We start from the raw sequence: 10501 nt of genomic DNA, 5'->3' as shown, positions 1-10501 counted from the left end.
GAAGGCAAAGAGCCTGGTAATTGTTAATGCAGAATGGGATTGTTTAAGTGAGGCTGGTAATGTGGTGTCTGAAGAATGGAAACTTGTTACAGAATAAAAGAAGCCCTGAAGTGGAATGTGCAAAAAGCTTTTGAAGGCTCTTTCTTATTACCCAAATCATGTTCTTATATGTCACGAAAAAGACTTGTTTTTTAGAGCCTGAAAGGAAGGGAAACATTATCTGATTGTCAAACGGAGCAGGGCAGGCAATCAGTCAATGGGCCAATCTTCAATATGATATCTCGGGATATGGGAATGAGAGTAACCCTGTGAAGATAAGCATGAAGAAAATGTACTCCCCACTATGCTAAATTAGGAGATTTCTCATCCCTTCCTTGGAGGAAACTGGGCACAACTGGGCCAGTATTGATGGGACTTATTTCTTAGTAGATACAGATAGGAGATTTCAATTAAACACCAGCGAGAACTTTCCGATGGTAAGAGCTGTTCAACAGTGGAGGCCTTCGCCTGCCCCTCCTCACTAAGGGTATCCTGTTAAAGGGATCCGGGGTGTGAATCCTGTCTGAAGCCTGAACGTGGGCTAGGGCCATGTCACAGCCCCTACAGGGACCCCCCCTTGGGGTGCCCCTATTTTATGTAAGTCATAAGGTGGCCCTATTGGCAGTTTACCCTTAAGTGGACTCCCTGCAGACGGGCAGGAGTCAAGATATAGCCTGACTTCACCCCAGTGCCTAAGCCAAACCGCTCACATCTGTAACCAATAAAGTTGTGGCCTATTTGAACCCATAAACCAAAATACTCAGTGTCAGTGTGATTTATTGTTCTCCTGGGAACTTTGTGGCTCGGGTGCCTTGGTGCGCAATAAGAACTGTTCAACAGACTCCCCTGGAAGGCAGTGGATCTCCATCATCAGAGGCATTTTAGCAGTGGTTAGATGGTCATCTGTCGTGTGTGATCTAGTTGAGATTCCTGCATTGGAGGGGGCTGGACTAGATGGCCCCCTGGAGTTCCTTCCAACACTACAGTTCTGTGCTTCTATGGAAGACTCTTTGCTGGTACCCGCAAATTTGCCTGTATTCTTCTTATACAAGGTGATATCTGGTAATTATTATACTCAGAGCAGACCTCACTTAAGTCACTTGATTTCATTGGATCTTCTCTGAGCATGACTAACACTGGATTTCACCCACAGTTTTCAGTATGATAATAAATTATGAATAATTTAAATGTTAGCTCCCTTCCACCTGAATGAAAGTAATTGCTGTTCTGAGTAATTAAACTGTAGTAGTCAATCATCACCAAAAGTAGTTTGGCTAGGCAGTTTGAACTATTGTTCATAAATCAATTCTAATTACCATCTAACTATATGAAAAGGTGTTTAACTAGCCATTCAGCTATTTTTTGTTTGATTACTTGGTCATTGAACTACTTCTTGACACTGTGCTGGTTGTGTACACACCACATATTCAGTCCCATTGATTTCCGTGGTAAAGACTGAAGCATGGAATTAACTTCCCCACTGAAGTCAATGGGACTTTTTAAAGTGTTGGACTTTGGTTCGATCCTAGCATATATTTTTCATATTGAACTCAACCAAGTCCTTCAGAAATTATTGCAACTGAATGCTGCAATTTTTCGATCAGCATTTTGTTAGTAGGTTACTGTTGCTATTGATGACTCTGCTTATTTTTATAGGGTGGTGTGGTTTTAGTATTACATAACTGTTGTAGGCCGTTGATTTGCTTTTAAATTTCTGCATGTTTTAAATGCTCTGTGTGTTGCCTCGAGTCTTGTTTTGAAAAATGCTTCTAAAAAGCCTAATAAGATACAATATTATTATTATTATTTAAATACTATTAACTCGTTCTCAACATATACACATATCCTTTCTAGCAAGTTCATAAATCCAGAAGAAAAACTAATTCAAATAAGCAAAGATAAACTATCCAATGAATAACAAGGAAATAGATTTAAAATTTGATGTGGAAGATACATGAACCCTTTCTCTGGAATTTCCATTATTAAGTAGACCCCACATTATGTTCCTGCCATGTGCTTGTGCTAGGGTTTCCTAGGTTGTCTGCGTGAATTTTATAGAGATGGGTTTGATACTTTAAACACATTTAGTAGCCTTGGCCTGAATTGGCATCTACACTTACAGCCTATTGTAGCATTCAAGCAACTATCAACTGCAACGCAGCCACTAAAAGCTTTGAGTCTGGCCTTGAACATTACTGGATGTGTACTAGTGGGCCCTGACCTCTAGCACTCGCACCAAACTCTAAGTCACTCACTCAAAACAATTCCCACCCACCCTGCCAAACAAAGACAAAACCTTTTACGTGTATGAACATAAGATGAACATTGCCGTATCAGAACAAGCCCAGCTTCCTACTTCCCTGGTGATTTCATAAAGTGCCTAGTAGGATATGAAGTCAATAGAGAGCTCCCACTGTTTGTCTGCAGCAGCTGGTATTCCCATGAAAATTATTTATTTATTATACATTTTAACGATTGATGGCAATTTATAGACCACTAATGCAAAGGGTTTCCAAGCGGTCTGCATCTTATTAAAAGCAACTACGTCATTGCCCAAGTGGAAGTCAGTGCAATGATTTCCCTTAGCACAATGGGGCTGCCCCCTCTTCTCCTTCTGCATGCCCCCATGCTCCCCCGAGATCAGTTCTAGAAGGACAGGAGAACCGTCAATAAGACACATGGAAGAAGAAGACAGAAGATCGTTCTGTCGGACAAGCAAAAATGCTTGTGCTGATGGAACAATCTCCTCAGCACTACTGGGAACACAATGCAAAATACAAAGTATAACATAAAGATAAATATAAAGTAACTGAAGGACCTACAAAATCAGAATAAAAGGAAGCATCGCCACTCCCAAAGGCTTGCCTGAACAAAAGCGATTTAAACGTGCGCTAAAAACAATCAACTGTTGGCACATGCATATATCAGAAGGGAGTGTGTTCCATAAAGTAGGTTCCCTCTCACTGAAAACCGTCTTCCAAGTAGCTGCCACACAAAATCTTGCAGGCATGAGGCATCACCTCTATGACCTCCATGATTGAACAGGGAAGTTTTATTGCATTTGCTTAGTTGCAATAGTATCCAAAATAATGTATCAAAATGACTTAACATCGTAAAATCAGATAAATAAAAGATCAGAAATTTTAAAACCACGTCCAATGCGAAATGCTCCTCCATCAACACAATATGGACAAGCCCTGTTGTACCTCACTAAAAGATGAGCACCGCAGTTGTTGGCATCTTTCTGTCTCAAGAGAGCATGGAGTGCGCTTCTGGGGGTGAAGTCAAATGGCTGCGTTAGCAGCACTGAAGTGAACCTCCCTGGAGTGCAAGCCTGGGCAGTGTGTCAGGAGGTCCTGGGCTGCCCAGATGACAAGACCCCCCTCTCGACCTTGCTGATTTGGTCTAAACGAAAGCCAAGCAATATGTTTGGCACAAGTGTACAAGGTGACATCCAACCATCTTAGGGACTCCACTCTGGATTTCCGTAGGGTTTACTCCTTAGCCTTTATTTCTCCCAAAGATATCCTACAAGGCAGCGGAGGTTCAGGATCAGGGTTTTCCTTCTCCTAGATGAGCTACCTTCCCAGGTTGAGGAGCCTCACAATTGAGGCAGACCGAACCACCAAAGGCCTGAGCAACTGAAGATAGCTTAGCTTGGCACCTAAAAATTAACAGTGATGATGTCAGGTTCATGAAGAGGCAGTCCCTGAGGTACTGACATCCTGAGCATCACTTTCAGTTGATCCCAGAAACTAATGATTACACTTGGTCATCATAACTAATAGACACTGGTAGACCAGTCCTCCATACATTTGTCTTAAAGCAGGGGTGGGAGAAACTGTGGTCCTCAAGATGTTAGGTCCTCAAGATGCTAGGCAGCAATTCCCATCACTCTTGACCATTGGCCATGCTGCATGTGACTGTTAGGGCAGTTGTAATCGAACAACATCTGCAGGACCACAGTTTTCCCTACCCCTGCTTTAAAGCCATTCTAGCTTGTGACCATCACTGCATCATAAACCATTTATGAGTTGTACTTTCCTTTGTTTGTCCCCCAAAGTCCTGTGAACCAATTTTATTGGATGAAACTGAATTTCAGCATGGAAGTGTGGTGAGGCAAGGCTGAGTTTTCATTCTTACTTTTCTGAGGTGTTCAGGTAACGCTCCCCTTACACACCGCCTGAGCCCTCAGTTTAGGGAAAACTGTTGTAACTGTCATTTCAACTGTCACACAAGTTGAAAATTCCACCCTCTCAACTCCCTCTCCACAGAACCGTATGCAAATGAGCCTGCTGGCTGCATTCAGACCCTTACATTATACATTTCCTACTTTCCTTATCTCATCCTTCTGTGGAAACCTTGACATCCATGATGAGCTGTTGCAAACCATTGTGGAAAGATGGGAAGGCGGGGGCGGGTGAGGGGAAAAGCTCCCAGTTTAATAATTTAAATATTATCTTTTGGTAGATATTTTCTTAGTTTTCAGTTTGTCCCAAACACCACCCAAGTGACATTTGATGGGTGTTCTGTGTATCCTTCAGACTAGCCAAAAGAAGAAGAAGAAGAAGAGTTTGGATTTGATATCCCGCTTTATCACTACCCTAAGGAGTCTCAAAGTGGCTAACATTCTCCTTTTCCTTCCTCCGCAACAACAAACACTTTGTGAGGTGAGTGGGGCTGAGAGACTTCAGAGAAATGTGACTAGCCCAAGGTCACCCAGCAGCTGCATGTGGAGGAGCGGGGAAGTGAACCCGGTTCACCAGATTACGAGTCTACCGCTCTTAACCACTACACCACACTGGGTCTCCAAAAGACCTACCTAATATTTTTTTCAAAGTGGGAATTTGCATTCTCCAAAAGCCTAGATTCTAATCGACCTGAGAGAAAGGATTGGATGGAACCTTGCCAAGCCAGGGTGGTGCCATGGTAGGTTAAAAAAATGAATGCAAATATGAGATACCCTCCATACATGAGGTGAATGGAGAGGAAACAGTTTATACTAAGAGAGTAACAAATGTTCTGTAATGTGTGAAACAAGACAGCCAAATAAAAGGGAAGGCTCACTGATTCCTCCCTTAGTTGGGGAAGGAGCATAGCTCAGTGATAGCACATCTGCCTTGCCTGCAGAAGATGGTCCCAGAGTCCATCCCAAACATCTCCAGGCAGGGCTAGGAACGTACCTTGTCTGAAACCCTTAACAGCCACTTCCACTCAGTATACCACATAGATGGACCACTGGTCTAGGCCAGTATAATGCAGTTTCCAATGTTCAGTAGAGAGAATAATTTTATGGTTTTAATTGGAGGAGGAAACTACACTAAACGTTTCATGTTGTAAATTGCAAATTCAATTTCCATCTCTGTTTGTTTAGATTTATGTGATTTGCTTGCGCTTTACTTTAAAAGGAATTATATTGAATTGAGGATCTTCCCCACCCGCCCTGAGGCCGTTTCCCGGTTAAAACCATATCAGTGCTACTCAAGACATCAGGTGCTTAAATATGGTTCAGCAAACCCTCGTCTTCCTATGTCTGCTTTACATGCCAGGTGGAAAAAGTGTGTTTCCTAACAAGCCATCCTTCATGAAATCTACAATAAAAGGAGGCATAAAGGGAAAGCATCAGATGTAGCTGCAGGCAGAAAGCAAAGTGGGTTTGGTGACCTTGATGTGCAGGCTGCAGTTGTTATGGCAACAGGAGAGCAAAATCACTGTTGCTAAGGCACACAGAAGTAAGGCAATTTCCCCCTTACTTAATGGTCATTCGTCTACAATAAGTTAATTCCAAATTTTCTGCACGCAAAAAATAATTTAAAGATCATAGTAATGATGATAAAAAGTCTTAATGAGTCAGCAAAAGACATTTTTATGCCTTTAAGCAAAGTAGGGTTGTCTAGAGGATGTTCCAAAGTAACACATGATAGCAATGGATAGGGCTGAGCTGTAAAACAAAACAACAGATATGGTAAATCTGAACTATGTGATCAAGCACAGCTTGGGTGCTTTGCTGCCTGGAGAGACACTGGTGATTAAAAAGCTCACCTTTGAACCTCATGTGGCTCTCCCGCCTTGCCCACGCCCTGAGAAAGGAATATTTTCTCGATGGCCCATATTATTTCCAGTTTAAGGCACCAGACCTTTCATCTGTGGAGCTATATTTGGCCACTGAGCACAAAGAGGCACAACTTGCTCTTCAGACTCTGCTCCTTCTCACTTGCTGTCATACTTGTCAATTCTTGACCTGAAGGTGACCGTCATGACATTCATAACTGTGTGGCAGATAAAGATTTCTCACAGTTTAGGTAAGTTGGGAGGGAAAAATCCCTACGTGCTTCATCAGAGGGAAAGGTGAACAAGTGAGGACCTCTTCACCAGCCCAACTGCCTCTGTAACTGCCTCATGCAGTCGTCTGCATATGCTCCTCTTCCTTCCTGAAAGGTCCTGTCCCCTCTTTTGTTATGTGTCCCTACTGTCCCGACAACTGGGAAACACTGGCCTGCAAGTGCTCCAATTGGAGAACAGCCTTTACCAAAGGTGTCATGGGCTTTGAAGACCCTCAAACTCATGACGAAAGGGAGTAACATGCTAAGAGGAAGGCACGCTTGGTAAACCTGCACCATGATCAACCTCTGCCTGGAAACCAATGTCCCCACTGTGGAAGGACATGTGGATCTAGAATTGGCCTCCACAGTCACTTATGGACTCATTGTTCAAACCATGTTTATGGAAGACAATCTTACTTGGTTATGAGTGATTGTCAAAGAGAAGAGTTCTTTATTACTCAATGGCTTTTGAATGTCTGAATAGGGTTTGGGTCTTTGCATTTTTTATGTAAGGTCCAAGAGAGGAAGCCATGAGGGAGTTATTTCAAGTTCTTCCCCACCATCCCCTTAAAACTGGAAACGGGCAAAAACAGATTCACAATTCACTTCTGATATCTGAAGCAATCTTTAAGAGCTGAAAGTGGCTGGAACATCTAAGACAAGTGAGTGGGTCTAAATTTTCTGTGTCGAGAAATGGTCTTTTAATTTCCATGTGATGCTCCATGCTTTGATTTCTGAGAACCTTCCAGCATTCCATTTAGGAAACTTCCTGCTATCATTTGATTCACTGGCTTTGCAGTCACTATGCGGATTTTCTTCAAGGTGAGTCTGAACCTGCATCTTGGCAATCCTGAGCATCCCACTTTTTTTTAAAAACCCAACAACAAACAAACACATCAACAGCAGCACAGTCTTGGCCAAGCACTTGCTTTTGATGCAGGTTGCTGCCTTTGTTTAGTATTACAGTATGCAATTAAAGTATTCCTTAAAGGAATTGATCACTTAAATTAACGGTCATTGAAAATGCAATTGTGGTGTTTTTTTACAGTGCCCAATAGATCATTAAGTAAAGATTTACAGGAATAGCCCAAATAAGTGTGATAGCATGCTTATCTCTGCTATTTGATGTATTTCATTCTGATCCAAGTGCAGCCATTAAAGAATGTTTATGCAATATGACAAAGGTTGCAGGATCCTAAAGCTCAAGCTATAACTAGGAGTGAAGTACTTTTTGGGTTGGTTAACGCCCACCCCCTACCCCAGTCTCTTATCAATGTGAAGACTGCATTGGTTAGATAACGGGCAGTGGTGCCAAAGTGCTCCATCAATCCTAAGATGCTGGTTTTAGCTTCAGAAAAAGAAGAAATTGCTAAGTTGCCAGCCACTAAGTGCTCACTGTCCTTGCTATCAGGGACAAAGTCATAGCTTGCAACCTGAGATAACAAACTTGTTGGAAACTTCAGCTTGCGAACTGACTTCAGCTTGCATCTGATTGGCCACTGTGAGAACAGGATGCTGGGCTCAATGGGCCATTGACCTGATCCATATAAATAAAACATCATTATCATTGTCCATCAGGCTCCTTTCCTGAGAAGCGAAGTTTTCAAATTGTTAAACAGAAGTTACTTCAAAACCAAGTTAAGCTCTGTTGATCTATGTGGCGTTTGCCTCCTAGGATGGGTCATAAGGAAAGGGTTAAAACAGGTGTGATGTGATTGGCCAGTGAGAATGCAAGGGGGGAATAAAAGTTAGAGTGGGAGGTTTTGAAAGTCAGTTGAGTTGAGTTGAGTTGAGTTGAGTTGAGTTGAGTTGAGTTGAGGTGAGGTTTGGGAGTTGAGGTTGAGGTTTGGGAGTTGAAGAAGGAAGAGGGAGGTTTAGGTGTGGGTTGGTATGTCGGAGCCAGCCGTCACAAATGGCACTGTTTAGCATAAAATAAAGACACAGAGAGCCAGCAATATTTTCATGGATGGAGGGCAGCTCATTCAAACTCCTTCTCTCCTGTCCGGCATCTTTTATTATCCTTTGTTCTCTCCTCTCTCCTGTCGCATGGCCGTTTGCCAATGTCTCACGTTACCTACATCCGGTCATGGCTTTTACCCACCCATCACCATATAGGGTCATCACTGCCCAGAGGAAACACAACTCCATTTAAAGTCAATACATTCCAATACATTGTAAAGCTTGGAGTGCTGGTCACGAGGTCAGGGGGCCCCTGCAATTTTACAAGCCTCTGCTAAGGCTTTATGACTCCCACATTGGTAGAGTTGTATTGTGAGAGAGTGAGAGGAATTGTTAGGTGGAGTCAGATAGATAGTTGGAATAATCAGTTTGGAGTTGTTAGGAACTAAGAATAAGAAACTGACAAGAGAAAAATTAACTGTAACCATAAGCTTGTTCCTGCATTTAAAAATAAACTTGATTATTTGTTTATGTTAACAACTGACTGGACTCCGTATGTCCCTGTGAGATACGGGGTGGTGGCAGCGGAAAAAGCAATCGCAGTGGTGGCACAGGGTCAATAGACCGTCAAACGTCCGGGGGCCCTGTGTGTGATCGCCACAATCTACTTCATTATCACAGCATAGGCCCCTTCCTTTCTTGTAACTTAAAGTCACTGGTTTGGGTCCTGCCCTCCAGAGCAGAAAAAAACAAGCTTGCTCCATCTTCAATGTGACAGCCCTTTAAATATTTGAAGATGGCTATCATATCTCCCCACAGCCAATGTATTGGTAAATAATAATTGTATGGGTGCATAGCCCAATGGTACAACTTTGGGTGGGTGGGAGGAACACGAAAGTGGAAGCATTCATGTGCAGGAAATGCAGGGATATTTGTACTGGGACAGGAATGGATAAAATGTGCTAAACCATTATGAATTGCATCAGTTCCCTCCATGCGCACACGAGGATGGTGGTGCAATGAATGTATGCCTCACAATGCATTTTTAGCTACAATAACAAGTTTTCTCATTTTCATATATTTGAGAATGTGGGAATATTATGCCAGCTGGATGCTAGATGTTAATTACATAGTGACAAAAAATACACTTTTGAATTTTTTTAACACGCCCCCACACCCGTAGAGAGATGTATACATTACATATACTTCTGGAATAGGCTCGGAGTGTAATGGGCAAATGAAATGACTACTCTGGAAACAACTTTCCACATTTTCTGAAACAGACCACACCACATATGAGCTGAACAAGTTGTCCGAATCACAAGTAGAAGTCACAATTCTGGCACGGCATCTCAAACTTTCCTGATGTGGGTTGAATTGCACAGCAAAATGTTCACTCTGTTCATCGTCTCCACCTCCATCATTCTGCCCGGACACTGAGGTCCAGCGCCAAGGGCCTTCTGGCAGTTCCCTCGCTGCGAGAAGCCAAGTTACAGGGAACCAGGCAGAGGGCCTTCTCGGTAGTGGCACCCGCCCTGTGGAACGCCCTCCCACCAGATGTCAAAGAGAAAAACAACTACCAGACTCTTAGAAGACATCTGAAGGCAGCCCTGTTTAGGGAAGCTTTTAATGTTTAATAGACTATTGTATTTTAGTGTTTTGTTGGAAGCCGCCCAGAATGGCTGGGGAAACCCAGCCAGATGGGCGGGGTATAAATAATACATTATTATTATTATTATATCGCCAGCACATTTCAGACTACCTGTCTGCCATGCTCGCTGTGTGATTGGCTTTCCAAAAAAGGGAAAGAAAAAAGCCAGCAACGAATAGAGTGGCCATATGTGAACAGGCCCTATGTCATCATTCAACTGCAAGTCAAATGACACAGTTGGAAAAGCTAATACAGCGTTTCTGTGGCCAGCTAGGTTATATTTTAATTAACTGCTGGCCATCTCACTTTGACCGAGAGTCAGTGGTTCCTGAAATGCAATGCCTCTGAACTGGCTGGATAATGTATGGCAAACTGAATTGTCTGAGACTCTTCAGCCCTTCGTTAATCTGAATGAGTTTGCAGGCTCCAGTTAGAATTCTGTCTGCCGATCTTGTTTATATACATTCTAAATGGGTATTGAAAGGAAATCACAAGAGGAAGTTGATTGCAATTTGTGGTTAAAAAGAGATAATGCCATCCTTGGAGCTACAGAGGCTGGTGTTTCACTGCACACTTAATAAAGACAATG

At 42.7% G+C, this 10501-nt stretch overlaps 1 long non-coding RNA gene across 2 annotated transcripts; it reads left to right on the top strand.

Annotated features, from left to right (window-relative positions):
• Window positions 1-4081: 4081 nt before the first annotated feature.
• LOC310757365 lies at window positions 4082-8801 on the top strand. 2 transcript variants are annotated; one of them, XR_014545107.1, is made up of 3 exons: window positions 4082-4459; window positions 4584-8254; window positions 8625-8801. It is a non-coding gene; the product is annotated as an uncharacterized lncRNA (long non-coding RNA). The 2 variants fall into 2 exon arrangements; XR_014545108.1 differs by having other exon boundaries at window positions 4082-8254.
• Window positions 8802-10501: the final 1700 nt, after the last annotated feature.

Source organism: Podarcis filfolensis (assembly GCF_964270895.1).
Source record: "Podarcis filfolensis genome assembly, chromosome: 2".
Classification (NCBI taxonomy): domain Eukaryota; kingdom Metazoa; phylum Chordata; class Lepidosauria; order Squamata; family Lacertidae; genus Podarcis; species Podarcis filfolensis.
The sequence above is the reverse complement of the archived record's forward strand: the minus strand, read 5'-3'. Positions and strand labels throughout refer to the sequence as shown.